Source organism: Peromyscus californicus, unplaced genomic scaffold, assembly GCF_007827085.1.
Source record: "Peromyscus californicus insignis strain IS unplaced genomic scaffold, ASM782708v3 Scaffold_1__1_contigs__length_55948999, whole genome shotgun sequence".
Lineage (NCBI taxonomy): Eukaryota > Metazoa > Chordata > Mammalia > Rodentia > Cricetidae > Peromyscus > Peromyscus californicus.
Window position 1 is genome coordinate 33,545,950 of NW_026294492.1, and position 22,732 is coordinate 33,568,681.

At 42.7% G+C, this 22,732-nt stretch overlaps 1 protein-coding gene and 1 long non-coding RNA gene across 11 annotated transcripts in view; one reads left to right on the forward strand and one right to left on the reverse strand.

Annotated features, from left to right (window-relative positions):
* Haao (3-hydroxyanthranilate 3,4-dioxygenase) overlaps positions 1 to 22,732 on the reverse strand; it is an 87,494-nt gene that overhangs the window by 35,053 nt on the left and 29,709 nt on the right. Inside the window, exon 3 of one of the 10 annotated variants that reach the window (XM_052746429.1) lies at positions 9,993 to 10,029. The exons of the other annotated variants lie outside the window; for them this stretch is intronic. The gene's annotated coding sequence lies outside the window, so the exon portion shown is untranslated. The remainder of the gene's footprint in view (positions 1 to 9,992; positions 10,030 to 22,732) is intronic. 10 annotated transcript variants of the gene reach the window in all.
* Positions 251 to 19,968, forward strand: LOC128115580 (uncharacterized). The gene is made up of 2 exons (XR_008220210.1): positions 251 to 1,224; positions 18,484 to 19,968. It is a non-coding gene; the product is annotated as an uncharacterized LOC128115580 (long non-coding RNA).

Genomic DNA, 22,732 nt, shown 5'->3' on the forward strand with positions numbered 1-22,732 from the left:
GTTGTACATAAAATGTCTTTACATTAAAGCCAGGCGGTGGTGGCGCACGCCTTTAATCCCAGCACTCGGGAGGCAGAGCCAGGTGGATCTCTGTGAGTTCGAGGCCAGCCTGGACTACCAAGTGAGTTCCAGGAAAGGCGCGAAGCTACACAGAGAAACCCTGTCTCGAAAAACAAAAACAAACAAACAAACAAAAAAAAGTCTTTACATTAAAAAAAGGACAAATACTACAGAATTGTATTACATGAGATAAATAGAATATACAAATTCATAGAGACAGAAAGATTAGATGTTATCTCAAGATGGAGAAGAAAGGAATATAGAGCAATGATTTCCTAAGTACAGAATCTCTGTTTTATGTGATGGAAAAGTCCCACAAATGGACAGTAGTATCAGGACATAATATCATGAATGTAATAAATCAATACACGTAATGTAATTAATGAATATTATAAATGCAGTTATTGAATGAATACTGCAAATGTAATCAATGAATACCACAAATGTAATTAATATCATGAGTGTAATTAATGAATACCATGAATGTAAATAATAAGTAAATAAGTAAATAAATGAAAAGAAAGGTCTGCTAATTGCCAAAAGTAACCACAAACAGAAGTATAAGGGAGCAATTTACTGGACCAAAAATTAAGACATACCATAAAACAAGTTCATAAGAACAGGAGCAGGCAGGTAGAATTTAAAAACAAAAAAGTTCTGAAATAATCAGGAGGCAGAGGCAGAAGAATTTCTCTGTGTTTGAGGACAGCCTCAGCTAAATAGTGAGTTCCAAGACAGCCAGGGTTATATAGAGAAACCTGTCTCAAAACAAACAAACAAAAAACCCTAAACCCAGCTCTGAAATAAATTCACTTACATATGGCAGCTTAATTGAAGAGAGCTCCACATAGTGACAAGAAATGATTCCATAGCTGTGATAAGTGCTGTCAACTTGCGAAAATCTAGAATCATGTGGACCTGTGCCTCTGAGCATGCCCAAGGGGGACCATCTTGATAACCATACCTGGGGCGCCACTGTGGTGGCCCCATTCTCTGACTAGGATCTGAGACTGAGTCAGTGGGGAAAGAGAAGTGAGCTCCAGTTTGGACTCATCACTCATCTCCGCTTCTTACTGCAGATGCAACGTGACTCGCTAGCCTAAGCCCCTGCAGTTGTGACCTCCTCTACCACGATGGACCAATGGACCATAACCTTGGGTGATGGTGAGCTGAAGTGAACCCTTGACCCGTTAAGGCTCTTTTGTTAGGGCATTCTGTCACAGCGACAGAATAGAAACTAAGACAGTGGCAAACAGTGAGAAAAATAAAAGTGGATCATTTCTCAATATGGGATTCAGAGATGGGCTCTAAGTGGGTTGAGAATTCAAATGTTGAGGGGCTGGAGAGACGGTTCAACCACTAAGAGCGGGGGCTACACTTACAGAGGACCCAGGTTCGGTTCCCAGCACCCACATGGTGGCTTATAACTTCAACTCCAGTTTCAGAGGATCTGATCTCTTATGACCCCTGGAAGTACCAGGCAACATGTGGTGCACATGTACACTTACTTGCAGGCAAAATCCTCATATACATAAAATACAAAAAAAATCTCAATTTTTATGAAAGAATTCAAGTGTGAAAAATAATGTGAATTTTTTTTTGTTATTGTTGTTTTTCATTTTTCAAGATAGGAGGGTTTCTCTGTGTAAATCTGACTCCCCTGGAACAACTCTGTAGACCAGGATGGCCTCAAACTCAGAGATCTGCCTGCCTCTGCTTCCTGAGTGCTGGGATTAATGGCGCGCACCACCTCTTCACCACCCCATCCCCCCACTTCTGGCTGGTAATGTGAATTTTAAAGTATTCAAATGTGAAAGACTAGAACAAAGAAAATAAATCGATTAAAAAATTCTGGGGTTGGGGATTTAGCTCAGTGGTAAAGCGCTTGACTAGCAAGCGCAAGGCCCTGGGTTTGGTCCTCACCTCTGGGAAAAAAAAAATTCCTACCACCTTGGACAATGAACTAATTAAAGAAAACTTTTTAAAAACTCTAATAGCTAAAATAGATCTTAAATTTCTCATCATGCACATGAAAAAAATCTGAAGTGAAAAATGTATTAACTATCTTGATTTAATTATTATACAATGCAAAAAGCAAAACATATTACGCTTCATAAAGATGTATTTGTTAATAACATTATTTATTTTTATGTATATGAATGTTTACTTGTATGAAAGTGAACCACATGTATGCCTGGTGCCCCTCTGAGTCCAGAAGATGGTGTCAGATCCCCTGGAACTAGAGTTACAACAGATGGTTGTGGCATACCGTGTGGATTCTGGGAATCAAATCTGGGTCCTCTGCAAGAGCAGCAAGTGCTCTTAACCACTAAACAATCTCACCAATTAGTATCATTTTAATCCAGCAGAAGACGCCCCCACATGCTCATTTACAAGTTCTAAGTGACAGATTTACCACTTATTCCTAGGCCCTGGGGCCTGCCAGCAAACTTGGCTTCACACTGAAAAGTACAAGGCCTGAAGGGGAGTCCCCAGAAACCTTTAGCCACAGGCTGCTTGTGTGGTTCCCAGTCTCTATTAGTTACTCTTAATGCTGTCCCAAAAGCAGGCTGAGGAAGGAACGGTTTAATTTGGCTCACAGTCTGAGGGTGCAGAGCATCATGGTGGAGAAGGCAGGTGTTAGCTGGTCACATTCCAGTCACAGTCAGAGAGAGATGACTGGTGGTATTCACTCGGCTCACTTCCTCAATTTCATTCGAGACCACAGCCCATGGAGCCATGCTGCCCACATTTTGACTGGGTCTTCCCACCTTAGTTAACACAGTCTCTAAACTCCCTCACAGGCATGCCTGCAAGTTTGTCTCGTAGAAGACTGGAGATAGCATCGTGTTCACATGACCTGAGTGGTCTCCAAACACCCTCAAACCATGAATTTTAAAGTGTTTCTGAATTGATGGTGCCATCATTAAAGGCAGATGAAATGCTTTGAGTGAATTCCTAGACTTCCAAACCCACTGTAAAGCCAGGTTGTGGTGGCTCATGCCTGTAAACTCTCCACTCTGGAGGCTGACATAAAAGAATTACCATGAGTTTGAGGCCATCTTAGGATGTCTAGTAAGTTCCCAGCTAGCCTGGGCTACAGAATGAAACCCCATCCCCAAACAAAACATCTGAACTTGGGTGGCAAATGCCTTTAATCCCAGTGATGTATATGAAATGTCTATGAAAAAAAAACCTCTCCTATTCAATTGAAATTTCCGTGTAATGAAGGATCTGAAGAAGGTACCTATGGTGCAGCAAGGAGAGATAAAATCGAACCAAGAAACACAGGAGCTACCGTAGAAGAGCCCCAGAAGGCGAGGGCAGAAAGAATGTAGCAAGACATTACTTGAGGATTAACAACACTGAAGAATATAGAAACCCCGGACTCTCAGCTCCATTTTCCAAGAGTCTAAAAACTGCTTTTTTTATATGTATGTTTGTGTGTGCATATGCATGTGCACGTGGGTACACAGGTGTGCAGGGGTGTGCCTGCTTATGTGGCATGTGCACGTGGAGGCCAGAGGTCAGCGTCAGGCGTCATTCCTCAGGTGCCATCCACCTTGATTTTTGAGACAAAGTCTCTCATTGGCCTGGAGCTTGTCAAGATCTGAACTGTCTGGGCAGGGAGCCCCAAGGATTCGCCTGTCTCTACCCCCAGCCCAGTGCTGGTATTACAAGTGTGTGCCACTGAGCACAGATGTCTTACATAATTCTAGGGATGGAAGTCAGGTCCTCACGCTTGTAAAGCAAGTACTTTACCGACTGACAGATCTCCTCATCCCTAAAAACTGCTTCGAAGCAGTCTGATCTTTGACTTAATAACTAGAAACTCGTGAGAACTGAGAAGCATTGATATGTAAGTGTTAGGACAGCAGAAGCCGAAGAACAGCTGAATTAAGTAGATTCAAAAATGCTGAAAACGGAAGAGGAAGAATCTTAATACTTGGCCCCGAATAAAAGAGTAGGCATATCCGCATGAGCAGTAAGGGGAAGAGCTGCCATGTTCTTAGAAAGATAGGGCATGAGAAAACAACAGAATAAATTCCTTTTTTTTTTTAATATTTATTTATTATGTACACAGAATAGGGTGCCAGATCTCATTACAGATGTTGTGAGCCACCGTGTGGATGCTGGGAATTGAACTCAGGACCTCTGGAAGAGCAGTTGGTGCTCTTAACCTCTGAGCCATCTCTCCAGCCCAGGATAAATTCTTGAATGTGCTATAAGAAAACAAGTGCCTACCTAGACTTGTACTTATTGGAACTACTCAAAAATATAAGATAGAGTGCAGAAATTTGTTAATAAACATAAACATAGTACACGTACTGGGCTGGCCAGAACTTACAGAATGATGATGAGTCTGAGTGTTTGGAATTTATCCAAAGAATGTGTGGAGGTTTAATGTGACAGAGATACGTGCCCATCAGCGTTTCCTGCAGCACTATACATAATAACTGAGTTATGGAACCAACCTATGTGTGCAACAATGGAGGAATGGATGTTAAATGTGTGTGTGTATACACAATGGACTTTTTCTGTCACCAAGAACAAGGTTACATAGTTTTCTCAGGAAAAGGGATGCTTTATAGGAACTCCTATAAAGCAGCTAAGCCAGCCTCAGAAAGACAACATCAAATGATTCTTCTCCTTTGTGGTTCCTAATTTCATAGAGTGCATAACCTCACAGATGTAAACATGCCATGAAAGTAGAAATGACTGGAAGAGTTAAGGACACTGTGGGGAGACAGTGAAGGAGAGTGGGGAGGGAAGGGACTGTGCGCAGTGTAACAGTACCAGATACAGTAGATACACACAGTGAAATGATGTTTACATAATGCAGGACTATTTCAACATAGCACAGTGGTCAATACACTACCCCATACTAATAACACAAAGTGGGGGTTGCCATGGTCATAAGCAATGGTGCAGAAAAACCAAACATGTACTCATGTGGTTTATTTGCTTTTTTTAAGACACTCAACAAAATAGAAATACCTGGGAACTCCCCCCAACATACATTGGGTCCAGTGTTATCCCCCAAATTGATATGTTGAAATCCTAACGCGCAAAGTAATGGTATTAGTAGATGGGGTGTTTGGGAGGTGGCTATGTCATGAGATGGAAAAACTACAAAACACTGTTGTAGAGAGTAAATAGTAAATAAGACATCCTTTGTTCATGATCAGAAGGTTTGATGGTAAAATGACATCACCAACACAATCTATAGATTCTGTAGGGATGCTGTGTAATCCCTACCCAAACCCCAGTGACCTTTTTTGCATAAATGAAAACCCTGTCCTAAAAATCCCTATGGAATTACAGAGATCCCTCAGGAGCCAAAACAACCTTGAGAAAGAACAGTCAGGGCTGGAGGGATGGCTCAGCGGTTAAGAACACTGGCTGCTCTTAGAGAGGTCCTGAGTTCTCAGCAACCACATAGTGGCTTATAACCATCTGTAATGAGATCTGGTTCCCTCTTTTGGCAGGCAGGTATACATGCAGACAGAACATTGTATGCATAGCAAATAAATAAATAAATAGCTAAAAAATAAGAACAGTCAGAGGACCCATACTTTCTGATTTTAAAACTTTGTACAGAGCCGGGTAGTGGTGGTACACACCTTTAATCCCAGCATCGGGAGGCAGAGACAGGTGAGATCTCTGTGAGTTTGAGATCATCCTGGTCTACAGAGTGAGTTCCAGGACAGCCAGAGCTACACAGAGAAACCCTGTTTTGAAAAACCAAAAAGAAAAAGAAAAACGGTGTACAAAACCACAGTACTCAAAAATAGTTGTGGTACTGGTTTAAGAATAGACCTATAGAGTAGGGTGGTGGTGGCACAGCCTTTAATCCTAGCACCTGGAAGGCAGAGGCAGGCGGATCTCTGTGAGTTCGAGGCCAGAGTTCCAGGACAGCCAGGACTGTTACAAAGAGAAACCCTGTCTCTAAAAATAACCAAAAAAATTATTTAAAAAATAGACCTATAGGATCAAAGGAATCTAATATTAAAAGTCAGCTGATTCTCTACGTAGGCACTATGACCATTCAATGCAAAAAGAAGAAGCTTCAACCAATGGTGCTGAGACAACTGGATAACCACATGTAAAGGAATGAAGTTGGGCCTTTTACTTCATATCATATTTAAAAATGAACTTGAGATGGAGTAAAAACCTAAACGTAAGAACTATTTAAGTTATGAAACTCTTTCCAGATAAAAAAGAGGCGTAGAATTAGGCTTGGGGAGATGGTTCAGCGGTTAACAACAGCACATAACTGCTCTTGCAGAGGTCCCAAGTTTGATTCCTAGCATCCATATCACACGGCTCACAATCCCCTGTAACTCCAGATCCAGGGGGATCCAGCACCTCTGGCTTCTGCTGGCACCTGTGCTCATGCTCACACTCACAATTACACAAACACACAATTTTATACACACACACAATTTTATACACACACACACACACACACACACACACACACACACACACACACACACACACCTTTTTAAAAATAGTAATAATAAACCTAAGCAAGAGAAAGGAGTGTAATGGTTAATTTATGCTGACTTGGCTAGGCTATGGAGCCCAGTTGTTTGGCCATATATTAGTCTAGAAATTTTTGACAGTAATTTTACATATGATTAACATTTAAAATCAGTACACTTTAAAGCAGATTACCTTCCATACTGTGAGTGGGCATCACCCAATCAGCTGAAGGCTTTAAGAGCAGAGGCCAGAACTCCCTGAAAAGGAAAGAATCCTTCCACAAGACTGAAGCACACAAAAGTGTACCCATTTTTCTAGCCTGTCCTGTCCTGCAGAGTTTGGGCTCGGGAGAATTCTTACCTAAGTTTGTCTATAAATTTCAGAGGAGCTATGAGAGCCTACTTCTTAACCTTAGTATCTCCTGATTTGGAGTGTGTGTGGGGTGTTTGTGTGTGTGTGTATGTGTGTGTGTGTGTGTGTTTGTGTGTGTGTGTGTGTGTGTGTGTGTGTGATAAAGAACAATCTGGTCTTTGTTCCAGATTCTTGGTACAGAACTCCAAAAACCCTTGCAATTCCATGAGTATTGAGGGCGTCTGTTACATTAATGAGTTGGAAATTCAGATTTGCTTCTATTTTTAATTGAGGAAGCCGGCACAATCATCATTCTAAAATCGAATTAAGACCTGACCAGTCTATATATTTATGCATAGATGCATAAATCCCAAACAAAATATCAGCAAACTGAATCTAATGAATCTAATTAAAGTATTGGGACCAACATTACAAATGTGTTATACGTATCTTAGGAATTCACAGCTGGTTTATTATCTTACATTCTCATGCAACTCAGTACATTGATTGAACGAACAAGAAAAAAATATATGATCATCTAAATAGAGGCAGGAAATATACTTAATATTTAGCATTCAGTATAAAGAGATTTAATTTAAAATTTTAGAAGATTTTTTTAAATTAACACCAATTCTTGCTAAAAGTTCCTTAACTTGGGAAAGAATATTTAAAAAACCACAGAAAACATTATACATAACTGATGAATTACTGAAAAATGTCCTTGACTTAATAAAGAGACAGATGCCCATAATACATTGCTACTGAATATTGTACCTGAAGTCATAATCATAAATGAAGGCATGGAGAACCAAGACGTAAGGTTGGAAAAGAGGCAATAAAACTTGTTATTTACACATGACATACTTTAGAGAATATTCCTACAGGAGAATAAAGTCAAAGTGATACACTTAGCAGGGTTCTTTAAGCAGCTCAATATGAAAAGATCTGTTGTATTCTCAGGTTTCAGCATCACTTATATAAAATGGTATTTACAAGGGGTGGTGGTAGTGCACATCTTTAATCCCAGCATTTGGGAGGCAGAGGCAAATGGATCTCTGTGAGTTCAAGGCCAGCCTTGTCTGCAAAGTGGATTCCAGGGCAGCCAGGGCTACACAGGAAAACCCTATCTTGAAAAACAAAAAAACAAAAAAGAAATTATAATATTATACCAGGCCTGTGGATGTAGTTCAGTGGTGGACTGCTTGTAGAGAGCACAAGACTCTGGATTTGATCCTTAGCAATAAAATAAGTAAATAGATAGATATAAATGATAAATAGATAGATAGATAGATAGATAGATAGATAGATAGATAGATAGATAGATAGATAGATAGATAGATGGGTCGGTAGATAGATAGATAGATAGACAGACAGACAGATAGATAGATAGATGGATAGATGGGTCAGTAGATAGATAGATAGATAGATAGATAGATAGATAGATAGATAGATATAGATAGATAATATAGATAAGATAGATAGATGATAGAAAGGATTGAATGTAGTGCCTTGTTCAGACTAGGCTCATTTACCAATTCTGTGTGCCTTTGATTTGCCTTAAATTATTTTTAATAAAAGTCAAGGAAAGCCAGGCGGTGGTGGCACATGCCTTTAATCCCAGCACTTGGGAGACAGAGGCAGGCGGGTCTCTGTGAGTTCGAGGCCAGTCTGGGCTACAGAGTGAGTTCCAGGAAAGGAACAAAACTACACAGAGAAACTCTGTCTCAAAAAACAAAAACAAAAACAAGGAAAAAAAATGGACCCGAGATGTAGCTCAGTGGTAGAGTGCTTTGACTAGCATGAGCAATGACCTGAATTTGATCCTTACTAACACACACACACACACACACACACTGCACAAATGACTTGAATAGGCAGTTTACAAGAGAGAATTTCCAAATGACTAATAAACCTGAGACACTGCTCAGTGTTTAGTTATGGGGGTTGCACAGGAAATCACAATGCGATACCACACACTCATTGGAATCACTAAAATAAGAGGTGGATGTGCCAAGTCTGGACAAGATGGCAGGACTGTGGGGGAGCCAGTCACTCATGGTCTGCTCACATGATCGAAAACTCAGAAGAGGCATGACCTACTAATGTTAAACACGTGCACCACGAACTCAAACAATTGTACTCCTGCTGGAAATAAAAATCCCACAGCAAGTGTCACTTGATCTTCTTTGTCTCGTCATATGATTATAAATCTTTCTTTATTAAACAAAGTCACTCTACCGTCTGCCTCCCATCCCGTGTGATGGACAATACCCACAGCACTCTTACCTCATTCTTTTCCTCAAAGTAATGTCATATGAATGTCTCACTTCAGCTCGAGCTCCTAGACAGCACTTTCTCAGCATCTAGTACATTCTGCCTCAGTGTCTATTTGATAATAGATCCTAAAGCTACCGTTACTACTACTTCCTTCTTTTCTCCTTCTCCTCCTCCTCCTCTTCCTTCTCCTTCTCCTTCCTCTTCTCCTCTTCCTTCTTCTGCTCCTCTTCCTTCTTCTCTTCCTCCTCCTCTTCCTTCTCCTCCTCGTATTCCTCCTTCTCCTCCTTCTCCTCCTCCTCCTTCTCCTCTTCCTCCTTCTGCTTCTTTCTTCTTTCTTCTTCCCTCTTCCTCCTCTTCTTGGTTTTTTTTTGAGACAGACTCCCCCTGTGTAGTCCTGGCTGCCCTGGAACACACTATGTAGACCAGGCTGACCTCGACTCAGAGAGATACTCCTGCACCATGCCCATCCTAATGCTTCTTGAAGTGAATTAAGAGAAAGGCAAGCTGGGCAGTGGTGGTGCACGCCCTTAATCCCAGCACTTGGGAGGCAGAGGCAGGCAGAACTCTGTGAGTTCAAGGCCAGCTTGGTATACAGAGTGAGTCAGAAGAGCCAGGGATACACAGAGGGACTTTGTCTCAGAAAACCAAAACAAGGAAGAAAAAATAAAAGAGGAAGCCATCTATCAACGCTGTCTCAACCCCCCTCTCCCCTCCATTCAGTTCTTCCTAAGGCCCAGAGGATAGGCATTTAGACAAACCTATAGGGTTCCAGCCTGGAGAGAAGTGAGTTTCAAGAGAAAGTGGCTATCACGTACCTCTGTCTTGGCTGCCACCTGTGTCTGGCTCTGATACCTAGAAAACAACACCCATATTCCATAAACCAAGAAACCGAGTAGCATAAGGCTGAGATGTGTTGGCAGTGGGAAAGCAAGCCCCCATATTAGGGACATTTCTCAAGCCTATGCCCCTCTCAACTACAGAGTGTCTGTCTCTAGACTGAGATTCCATGACATCACAATAGACAGTACCAGGTAAAGCCAGTGTACACTCAGGTCCCAGCTGATGCCCTTCCCTGTGGCTGACCTTGACCTTGGCTCTCAGCTCTAATAGCCAAAGCTCAGGGAAGAATCCATCTGTGAATCTTCTAGGGTCCAGGCAGACAAACTCGTCACTAAGGGAGTGGCGAGGTCAAGTTTCAAAGGTCTTCCAAAGTGACTTGTTCTGACTCCCATTTTCTTTGGAGCCGGTCACTGTCATAAACTGGGATTGGGTCTACGGCCATAAATTTCCCACTGCAGGTTAGAACACAGAGTCAAGTGGAATCTAAGAGTTGGGATAGTTGAAGTGGGAACTCTCAGGGACTTTGAGACACCTGGTTTTCTAAGTTCACAGGTCTCCATATTGCCTAGTTGCTGTTGACCTGACAGACATCACACTAAGCAGTGGCCTTAGAGGATCTACAGTCTCACTGCCAAGTTTAGAGTAGTCATGGATCACCACACCATCTTATCAAGTCAACACAGTGCAAACAATATTGATGTGATCAATTCATATTTTCATATAGGAACACTAATGAACCACTGACTGGTAGGCACCATTTCAGAAGACAAAGTCTCCCCCCCCCCCACACACACACAGTATTTTCTGTCTATAGGGTCAATGCAATTAATATTCTTGGGAAGCCCACTAAAAAAGAAATAGTTAAATAAATACGGTGTGCATGCTTTATGAAGCACTGTGCAATTTCTACAAGGATTTTAATTATAAAGAACTCTGACTTGTACATTGAGCACATGCTATGTGGCAGGTGCTAGCTGTATACCAGCCTGGAGTCCTGGTGAAGAATTAGGAATGAGATATCCCTTCGTTTTCTTAAAACATTTACGTGCACTTTAACACGAACCTTTCAAGATTTGTTTTTATTGCTATTTTAAATATTGTGTATGTGTGTATGAGTGCAGGTTCCACAGTGAGGGGGCTAGAGGAGATCTGCAGTTTACAGATGTTTGTGAACCACACAATATGGGTGCTGGGTACTGAACTCAGTACCTCACCATTGTGCTGCCTCCAGCCCTGACAAGGACCTTTATAGGCCCTGTCATTTAGATATAATGTGTGTCCCTTAAGGGTTCATGGGGTGAAATTTCATCCCATGGTGAAGTAACAGGAGAGTAGGAATTTAATTCAACTACAATGTTTATCATTTTATTTATTTCATATTTTCGAGGCAGGTCTCATGTAGCCCAGTCTGGTCTTCCATTTGCTATGTGGCCAAAGCTGGTCTTAAACTTCTTAATCCTATTGCCTCCACTATCCAAATGCTGGGAGGGCACATGAGCACCACTAGCCTGACTTCAACTATGGTGTTTAAAAGTGGGGCCTTTCAGGGGCCATTAGGCAGAAAATTATGCAAGCGGAGCTCCCATGGTTGAAGACTGGTAGCCTTAGAAGGGGAAGAGGTAAAAAATGGATATCCATACACATAAACTCCCTGTCTCTTGCCAGGTGACATCCTCCCTGTTCCACATCTGGACTCTACCAGCAAAGGGTCTGTCACCAGATGTGACCTGTCAACACTGCTTCAACTCAGAGCCAAAATAAAGTTCTTTTCTTGATCAAGTGGCCTAGTATGTCCGGAAAAGATATTTTTTGTGTCTTAAATATTTAACCACCTTGCTAGGGATGCACAGTGTTCTGCCCGAGTCATGAGTCCCCCAGAGACCATCAGGAGTCTGAGTTCATATGCAAAAGCAAAGAGCCTTTATTGCAAGCTCGAGCTTGGGCTTCCCATACATTCCAACGCAGTGGTTGGATCAGGGAGAGGATTGAGCTCCTTTATGGCAGGATTTTTAAGGAGTAAAGGATGGTGTAGGGGAATTACAGATTAGGATGGGGGTGTAGTGTAGGAGAATTCTGGATTAGGATGTAGGTTGGCCATGAGTGAGATAACAAGTTTTGTCAAACAGTGATTGGTACTGGTGTTACTGCAAGGAAATCAGCAATCAATATACAAGTGATGTAAGCGATCCTTTATGTTCTAGAGCATTTAGTACTTGTTTGTCTTAATTCTGACTCGTCCCCGCAGGGTACAGTTCGTGGTTTTTCCTGCTTATTGTAATGGTGAGCCCTGCCCCAGTATTGTTAGTCTGCAGCCTGTCATGGCTCACTAATGTTAAATTAGACCTCTTCACACTGCTCATCGGTAGTGCAAGTCCCTAGCATGCATGCAGTTGAGTTTAATTCATAGCATTACATAGAAAAGTTAGAATAGTTAAAACAGTCTGCATGTGCTCCAAAACAAGACATACTGTACAAGTGATATAAATACAGTCTCCATATGTCCATTTGGTCCACTTGCCTAGTGTCTATGGTTGGTTTCATGTCACTGTGTCACAGTTAAGTGGCCGTGCTGAAGGAATAGATGGCAGCATAGTAAACCATATATATGCCTTTAGTAAATAGCTTTTCCCCCAGTGCTGAGAGTGTCAAGCCCAGGGCCTCACACATGGTGGTCAAGCATCCTACTATTAAGCTACACCACTAAATGCCTTTCTACAAATTACATTTGTTATTGTTTCTTATGGACACAGTGTTCTGCCTGTAGGCTAGAAGAGGGCATCAGATCCCATTATAGATGGTTGTGAGCCACCATGTGGTTGCTGGGATTTGAACTCGGGACCTCTGGAAGAACTGCCAGTGCTCTTAACCTCTGAGCCATCTCTCTAGCCTTGTTTGTCTGTTTCTTGTATGTGTGTGATGTGATGTGTGTGTGTGTGTGTGTGTGTGTGTGTGTGTGTGTGTGAGTGTGTGTGTGTGTGTGTGTGTGTGAGTGAGTGTGTACTTGCACTGTGGCCTACATATGGAGGTCAGAGGACAACTTGATAGCTCTCTTCTTTTCAAGTATATTTTTTTAGATTTAGATCTTTTTATGTGTACAAGTGTTTTGTCTGCATGTATGTGTGTGTACCACATGCCTGCCTGGTGCCAAAGGAGGTCAGAACAGGGCATCGGATCCCTGGAACTGGAGTTAGAGATGGTGAGCTGCCATGTGGGTGCTGGGAACTGAACCTGGGTCCTCTGCAAGAACAACAAGAGCTCTTAACCACGGAGCCAGCTTTCCATGCCTGTGCTCTCTCCCGAGATTCAAACTCAGGTCACCAGGCTTGTCAGCAAGCGCCTTTACCTGCTGAGCTATCTCACCAGCCCTGGGTGTCTTCTAGAATGCACTGTACACACTGATCAGTGTTAGATCAATCAAACATGTATTCTCTCACGCATAATCCAGGGCCCTTAGAATATTTAAATTCATTTAGCCTTCCCACACATGACATGCTATTATAATCAGCAATTCTGCTTTTGTTTTGTTTTTGTTTTTTGAAACAAAGTTTCTCTACATAGCCCTGGCCATACTGGAACTTACTCTGCAGATCAAGCTGACTTTTCAAACTCAGTGATCCACCTGCCTCTGCATCCCAAGTGCTGGGATTAAAAGCATGCACCACCACTGCCTGGCAGGAATTCTATTTTTTTAATACACTTTTTATTTCGTAGTAATCACAAAAGCTGTAATAGTAGTAACTAAACCCCATTTACCCTTTCTCCTCTATCCTTAGCATCTTTTTTAAAATTTATTTTATGTGTATAGATATTTTGTCTGCATGAATGTCTGTGTACCACATGTGTGCCCAAGAGAGTCAGAAGACGGCATCAGATCCCCTGGAACTGGAGTTACAGACAGTTGTGAGCCACCATGTGGGTGCTGGTACTCAGCCCAGGTCCTCTGCAAGAGCAGCTAGTGATCTTAACCACTGAGCCATCTCCCCAACCCCACTCTTTTGTTTTATTTTTGTTAGTTTGCTTGTTTTGGTTTTTGTTGTAGTTGTTGTTTGAGACAGGGTTTCTCTGTGTAACAGCTTTGGCTGTTCTGGAACTCGATCTGTAGACCAGGCTGGCCTCAAACAGAGATCTGCCTGCCTCTGCATCCCAAGTGCTAGGATTAAAGGCAAGTGCCATCACTGTCCGACCCCAGCTCCACTCTAAACATAAAGTTATAAAACTTTAGTACACATATCAAGACCATGAACTAAACCTTGGAGGTGGAGGGAGGAGTATCCAGATTCCAAGGTCATCCTTGGCTACACTGAAAATTCAAAGCCAGCTTGAGCTACATAAACCCTATCTCAAAAAATAAAATAAAAGCATTGGCACATTTACTATTAACTAAACTTCAGCCTTCATTTGGATCTCATATTTTCCCACCAATGTTCAGGATCTAATCCATAGTACCATGTAGCTAAAGTTTTCCTGCCTGGCCCACATTCAGGACAAATCTCTCTCACCTGCCAGTCCCACAGCCACTCAGACCCGACCAAGTAAACACAGAGACTTATATTGGTTACAAACTGTATGGCCGTGGCAGGCTTCTTGCTAACTGTTCTTACAGCTTAAATTAATCCATTTCTATAAATCTATACCTTGCCATGTGGCTCGTGGCTTACTGGCATCTTCACATGCTGTTTCTCATCGTGGCGGCTGGCAGTGTCTCTCTGACTCAGCCTTCCACTTCCCAGCTTTATTTTCCCCCTTGTCCCGCCTACACTTCCTGCCTGGCCAATGGCCAATCAGTGTTTTATTTATTGATTAATCAGCAACACATTTGCCATACAGAACATCCCACAGCAGTACCATGTTGCTGAAGACTAAACCCAGAGTTCTCTAGTGCTCTACCACGAAGAGGAAGGAGGGGGGAGAGGAGGAGGAGGAAGAAAAAAAAGGGAGGAGGAGGAGGAAGAAGGAAGGAGGAAGAAAAGAAGGAAGGAGGAGGAGGAAGGAGGAGAAAGAAGGAGAAGGAGAAGAAAGAAGAAGAGGAGGAAGAAGAAATCCTTGAATTTGAGTCTCTGTGATGTTCTCTTTATGCTTAGACTGAAATTATGTGTGTATGATGTGGTTGGAATGGAGAATACACAGCAGTGGCGTGCTCTCCCTATTCTAGCATACCAAGAGGGATCTGTTATCAGTATGTCCTGCTAGCTAGTCTCAAATACTTTGTAGGGGAGTGCATGCCACATTTCTCTACTGGAAGTTATTTTCTTTGTTCATACTTTGCTTCTGGAAGTGGCCAATCTATAAATCTAACTCCTATCGGAGGTATGGGGCTGGCATGATTAAGTCCCATCTCCTGGAGGAATACTGTAACACAACACATATTTGAAATTCTTGAGTAAGAAAGATTTGTCTCCCTCTCCCCACATTCTATTTGTTCACTTATATTTACTGGTATAGATGCGTGTATATTTCTTTTGTACTTTGTGTTACGGCTCAATACTGTTGTCATTCATTTTGTTGCTCAAATTTTCCTGCTTTTGCTGTGAGACCCCTGGCTTTGTTAGTGGCAGCTGCAATCTAGACCAGTGTTTCCAGGTTCGTGGCCTCTTATTCACCAGACTGAAATAAGAGGCTCACACAGATTTGCAAAGAAACACAAACTTTATTCAAGGCAAACTGATGGGACAGATTAGAAAGGAATATACAGTCAGGATTGACAATAAGCCACAGAAATGAAGGTCCTCAAAGGCTACAGTCACTGTTTGGGACTTCTTTTATAGGGTTCAAGAGAAGGGGGGAGTTTGGTTGCTAAGAGGGACAGTTTGGATGGCTCTACTTTGATTGACAGATTAAGTTATATAACTCTTTCTCTAGTGTGCATGCCCCATCCCATAATACATTTGATTTTAATCATATCCAAGCTCAATTATAAATATGTGTAGGGTGGCAAATAGATTTCCCTAAAAGTTCACTTTGAAGACAAAGTTTACCTTATTGTGCACGTACCCTAAACCGGTTCAGGCATATGTACTGAGAATACTTTTGAATAGACTCAATCTATGTTTGATGATTGTTAAGGGGAGGAGAAACTTATTCTATAGTTCAGAGAGGGTGTGCATGCATCTCAGTGCAGGATAGGTGCATTATTTGGAGAGGAGCTGACACTTGTATTGTATGTGTGGGTAAATGTCTCAGATTTCAAGCACATTGTTAGCAGAGGGGTGTGTGTAGAGCCCAAACCAAGTGGAGTCCAAGGTTGCTAAACTACCAATTATGCTTGCCTGCTTCATTCAGCAGTCTGGGGAACTCTGGGTTCTGAGAAGAAGGGTGAGGTACGAATTATACATCATTAAAAAAATTAGAGCCAGTTAATTAATTAAAAAGAAGCATTGAATTCCTCCTGACATCCCCCAATACCCCACCACCACCACACACACACAGTGGTTATTTCTTCCAAGGCTATCTTGTGGTTAACTGCTGGCCTGAGCTGCCTCCTGGGTCTGGAATGGCACTTCCCACTTCAGGTGTCAGGCCGCAAGGGCCATGCCCAGTCCTAGTCCTTGCTCCTGGAGCTTCATTTTTCTCCCAGCAGTAAAAGAGGAAGGACAACATCTGCCATGTTGTCAGTTCATCAATTCACAGAAACATGAACGGACATCAAAGGAAAGTGGTCCTGGAACAGTGGGAGTCAGCAATGCTGCACACGAACCTTTGGGAGATGTTGTTTACTGTATTGGCTGCCTCAAGGTGGGACAAAAAAATAAAGAGCTGAGTTTGGTGCTTTGGAAGCTTTGGAAGGGGGAAGGCTGCCAACGAAGTTCACTCTCCTGTCAGGAGAGGTGACGGATGCCAATGAAATGCTCCAAGAAAATCCAGGGCTTGTCCAAAGATCTTGTCATGAAGATGGTTGGCTAGTAAAGATGAGTGACCCTTTAGAGTTGGATGAATTAACAGTGAAGAGGCATATGAGAAATATGTGAAGTCCATGAGGAGTGAACATGGCAGCTCCCACTTCCATCCCCAAATAAAAGTGGGAAGTAACCTGCAATAGCATGGGTGTTTTAAATTAGAGAAGTCCCGAAATAATTTTTAGCAATACCAATGGATAAGATACTATTCTCAACAGTGCTACTGAAGAAAGTCCCCAACTCCCCAGTGGATGCAGATAAACATAATGTACATATTTTTGTAAGACCCTAGACTAGAGGCTAAGCCCTGGTGTGTAGAATTCATGAGATTATCTATGGTTAAAAGTTATGAGGTAGGCTGGACAGATGGCTCAGTGGTTAAGAGCACTGGCTGCTCTTCCAGAGGTCCTGAGTTCAACTCCCAGCAACCACATGGAAGCTCACAACCATCTGTAGTGGGATCCAATGCCCACTTCTGAAATAAAGGTGTACTCATATACATAAAATAAATAAATTTAAAAAAATGTCAGGCAGTCGTGTCGCACTCCTTTAATCCCGGCATTAGGGAGGCAGAGGCAGGGGGATCTCTGTGAGTTCAAGGCCAGCCTGTGCTACAGAGTGAGTTCCAGGAAAGGCACAAAGCTACTCAGAGAAACCCTGTCTTGAAAAACGGGGAAAAAAAAAAAAAAAAAGGTATGAGGCTGGGTTTGATGAGGAACCATCCTTTAATCCCAACATTCCAACAGGCAGATCTCTGTTACTTTGAGGCTAGCCTTGTCTACATAGCCAAATTCCAGGCCAGCAAGAGTTATGTGGTGAGACCCTACCAAAAAAATGGTGACTTATTTCAGGATAACAATGTTGTCTCATATAATATTATAACTCACCCAGATCTATCCCTGAATCTTTTTTGTTTTACTGTTTTGTCGAGACAGGGTTTCTCATCTGATACAGTGATGTCCTCAAACTCACTCTGTAGACCAGCCTGGCTTCGAACTCACAAGAGATCTGCCTGCCTCTGCCTTCCAAGTGCTGAGATGCGTGTGCCACCACCGCCTAGCTATTCTTGGATCTTGGTCAAAAGACTTAATGTTTCTTCTCGTTAGAAATGCCTGGGAGCACAGGGAAGTGTTGTACAATGTCAGATGAAGGACAGTACTGTCTTCATTTCACCTTGAGCTGCATTGGCTGCTGCTGTTTTTCCACAGTGAATCTTTGCAGCTTCGTGAAAAACAAACAAAACATTCATCCGAGAGAGAGAGAGAGAGAGAGAGAGAGAGAGAGAGAGAGAGAGAGGGAGGGAGGGAGGGAGGGAGGGAGGGAGGGAGGGAGGGAGGGAGGGAGGGAGGGAGGGAGGGAGAGAGCGCACACCAGCCATCAAACTCTACTCAGCGGCTGTCACACTGTCAGGAGGATATATTTCTTTCCCTTTTCCCAGTTCACCAAAGTGTTCTGGGTTCTCCAGACTGGCCTGCAAAAATTTCCAGGTCCTTGACCCCTGCCAGGTTTACGTGATGGCCTCCCGCTTCTTAAAGAAATGGTTTATCTTATGCGTATAAATGTTTGCCAGCAGGTGTGGATGTACCACTTGCATGCCTGGTGCCTACAAGTCCAGAGGAGGACAACCGATCATCTGGAGTGACAGGTGGTGCTGAGCCACCTGATGTGGGTGCCGCGAACAGAACTTTGTCCTCGGTTGAGCCATCTCTCCAGGCGACCCGCCACTGCCCCCTTTGAGATAGGGGAACACTCTTGGAGGAGGCTAGTTTGGAACACACAGTGCAGCTCAGGCTGGACTCGAAACTGCAGTGATCCCTCTGCCTCAGTCTCCTCAGTGCTGAGAGGACACTTTCCGGAGCTGGCGCTTCTGAGGAGCTTCTCCATGGAGGCTGTTGTGCCAGCAGGAGGGGCTCTGTGGCTCAGGTGGGAGAGCTGTGAGGACAGGGATGCCAGGCCTGGGTACAGAGGAGGGGTCAGCAGGGGGGAAGTTTTGTTCGATGGTCTGAGATCTGGTGCTCTGGGAAAGTTCCCGAGAGACAGACTTGAGCTGATTTTCTTCATTTAGGACTGACATGTAAAAGAAAATTCGTCAGGGGGAAAAAAAAATCGGGGTTGTGAAAGTATTGAGGCAGGGATGAGCTGGGGAATATGAGGGAATCGTGAGAGCACCTGTGTGTTTGGATTGGCCTCCTGGGAGAGAATATTGAAGGTAGGACCTCAGCAAAGGAAACTTCTGTGTCGGTTGGAATCTTTGTGAATTTCCCAAAGAAGGGTACTACGCCTATTATTATTATTATTATTATTGTTGTTGTTGTTATTATTATTACTATTACTATTATTATTATTATTATTTTTGTGTGACCTCCACTTTGCTGCTCATAGTCATTGTAGGTATCCTGTATTTCTAGGAGGGGTGGTGTTGGTAGAGTGAGAAGGATTTGCTCAAGACTTAGCGATTCCTGTATAGCCAGCATTCTGTTTATACCGTTTTGTATATTAAAATATTTATGTAATGGATTATCATTTACACTTAAATTCTGTTGGCTTGCTAGCCTGACTTTATATATATATATATAATATATATTATATATATTAAAGATATTGGAGTTTTCTTAGACTTGCTGTTGGAAGGGAGCTGTGAAGCCATGTTCCTACATTCATTGACACGAAATATATTCAACTCCACAATGATAGCTGGAGAAAAGATTGACAGCTGCCTGGAGAAGCAGATAGTAAATTTCCTGGATTGCTCTACGGATTTGGAAGACTTTGGAAGGTAGAAGTTTATTTGAAATTTTCACAGAGAAACACTCTTGTGCAGAGGGCTGGAGAGATGGTTTAATGATTAAGAATACTTAACTACTGTTTCAGAGGACTCAGGTCCATTTCCCAGCACCTGCATGGTGGCTCACAACTGTGCAACTCCAATTCCAGGGGATCCAACATCCTCTTCTGACACCCATGGGTACCAGGCACATATGTAGTGCGCATGTATACACCCAGGCAAACCACTCATATACATCAAATGAATAAATAAATTTTGGATACTTTTTTGGCAGCTTGGCACCATAAAGGCCCTGCTATTTAGCAGTTGTTGATAAACCTGAACTCACGATGTGTCAGGTAATCTCCGTGAGGTCTCTGGTCCAGATCTTCCAGAATGAGAAGTGAAAGTGGTGTGGGATCAAAATGAGTTTTGTGTATGAGAATGACACATGCCTGGGAGTCACTGCTACTCTTCCCAGAGCTTAGGTTTGGTAAGTGTTAGCTCTCAACTTGTGTCCTTTTGCTTCTTGTTGTTTCTCATTTTGTTTTGTTTTGGGGCAGAGTCTCACTATGTAGCCTTGTCCTGGAACTCACTATGGAGACCAGGCTGGCCTCAGACTCACAGAGATCCACCTGCTTCTCTGCCTTTCAAGGGCTGGGATGAAAGGCACGTGCTTTAAAGGGGGCAGCTCTTTTTTTTTTTTAAATGTGTAAATGTACCTTGAATCCTGCTATTTCTGGGTTACTGAAAGATGCTTGCATTTCCATTTGCTATGTCTCAGATTGTTATCTCTGAAGCGATCAGAGAACTCCATGTGTTTATCATGGAACCCTCAGTTTACCTTTCCTCAGTTAGGATGCCTGCACATTGGTTAAATCTAAGCCTTCTAGAGGCTTCTGTTTTATTGGTATACATTGTTAGCTTACTTCTTCTCATCCACCCATGACATCTGTCTAGAATTCTTAACAATCTCCAAAATGCCTATAATATCATTCTACCCTGATGTTTACAGAACAGTTTCAGACAGTCGTCCGAAGAATAAGCCAACTAACTCGTTAGGCTGTAAAGATAAATAAGACCTAACACAGATTCATAAATAGTTCATAATTCTGTTTCATTTTTTTCTAATTTCCAATAGTGTCATTCTTGATTTTGTTGTTGTTGTTGTATTACACGTTTGGCCAGGGGTTTGCAATAAACTCCAGGCTGGCCTCAAACACATATCCTTTTGCCTTAGCTCCCCAAATGTGGGGATTACAGGGATATACCACCATGCCCAGCTCCAGCTCATTTTTGATTCTGGGTTTTTTTTTTCCTCTTTTGCCACTGAGGATTGAAATCAGACTTCTCACATTCTACCATCAAGCTGTATTCCTAACCCTTTTTTCTACTTTTCATTTTGAGGCAGGGTCTTACTAAGCTGTCCAGGTTGGCTTTGAATGTGTGATCGATCCTCTTGCCTCAGCCTCCTGAGGAGCTGGGACTGCACTCTTCTTTGCTGGCCGATGTGTTTCTCCTGTAGTAAAGTTAGCCTCGTGGTGTCCATTCACATCCCTCCTGATGTGTTTCTCCTGTAGTAAAGTTAGCCTCGTGGTGCCCATTCACATCCCTCCCAATGTGTTTCTCCTGTAGTAAAGTTAGCCTCGTGGTGTCCATTCACATCCCTCCTGATGTGTTTCTCGTATAGGAAAGTTAGCCTCGTGGTGCCCATTCACATCCCTCCTGATGTGTTTCTCCTGTAGTAAAGTTAGCCTCGTGGTGCCCATTCACATCTCTCCTGATGTGTTTCTCCTGTAGTAAAGTTAGCCTCGTGGTGCCCATTCACATCCCTCCTGATGTGTTTCTCCTGTAGTAAAGTTAGCCTCGTGGTGCCCATTCACATCCCTCCTGATGTGTTTCTCCTGTAGTAAAGTTAGCCTCGTGGTGCCCATTCACATCCCTCCTGATGTGTTTCTCCTGTAGGAAAGTTAGCCTCGTGGTGTCCATTCACATCCCTCCTGATGTGTTTCTCCTGTAGTAAAGTTAGCCTCGTGGTGCCCATTCACATCCCTCCTGATGTGTTTCTCCTGTAGTAAAGTTAGCCTCGTGGTGCCCATTCACATCCCTCCTGATGTGTTTCTCGTATAGTAAAGTTAGCCTCGTGGTGCCCATTCACATCTCTCCTGATGTGTTTCTCCTGTAGGAAAGTTAGCCTCGTGGTGTCCATTCACATCCCTCCTCTTCCTTTCCCCAGCGCCACATGCACGCACCCAAATGCATTATTCATAGGTGCACCAGAATTGTAGTTTGAAAAGAGGCACTTGGTATGACCTCTTTCAGGGTACACTCTCCAAGAGAATGTTTTGATGATGGGGAGATTCTGTGTCTCTTGTAGTCGGTATGGTAGCCACTTCTCATAGTTGGCTATTGAGTACTTGAAATATGGAAATTGTCAGTGGAGATTGCATTTTAGATTTAAGTTAAATTAGATTTACATCTATGTTAACATTTTTTAAAAGATTATTTTTATTTTGTATGTATGGGTGTATTTCTCCTATACCAGTGTGTTCCATGTGCATGCAGTGCATGTGGAGGCCAGAAGAGGGCAGCAGATCACCTGGAAATGAGTTACAGACAGTTGTTAGCAGCCATGTGGGTGCTGGGAATAAAACCTGGGTTCTCTGGAAGGGCAGCCAGTGCTGAGCCATCTCTACAGCTCTAGATTAAATTCAATTTAAAAGCCACATGTGGCTAATGGATTTATTGGACATTGCAGATATAAACTGTACTATATTAGGATAGTTTCAACTATACTTGATTTTTTTTTTCCTTTTTGTTTTTTGTTTTTCCAGACAGGATTTCTCTGTGTAGCTCTAGCTGTCCTTGAACTAACTCTGTAAACCAGGCTAGCCTTGAACTCGTAGGATCTGCCTGCCTCTGGCTCCTGAGGGCTGGGAATTAAAGGTATGTGCCACCACTCCTGGCTAAAGGAAAACATTCAGTTGGGGCTGGCTTACAGTTCAGAGGTTTAGTCCATTATTGCCATGGCAGGAATGGCAGCATGCAGGCAGACATG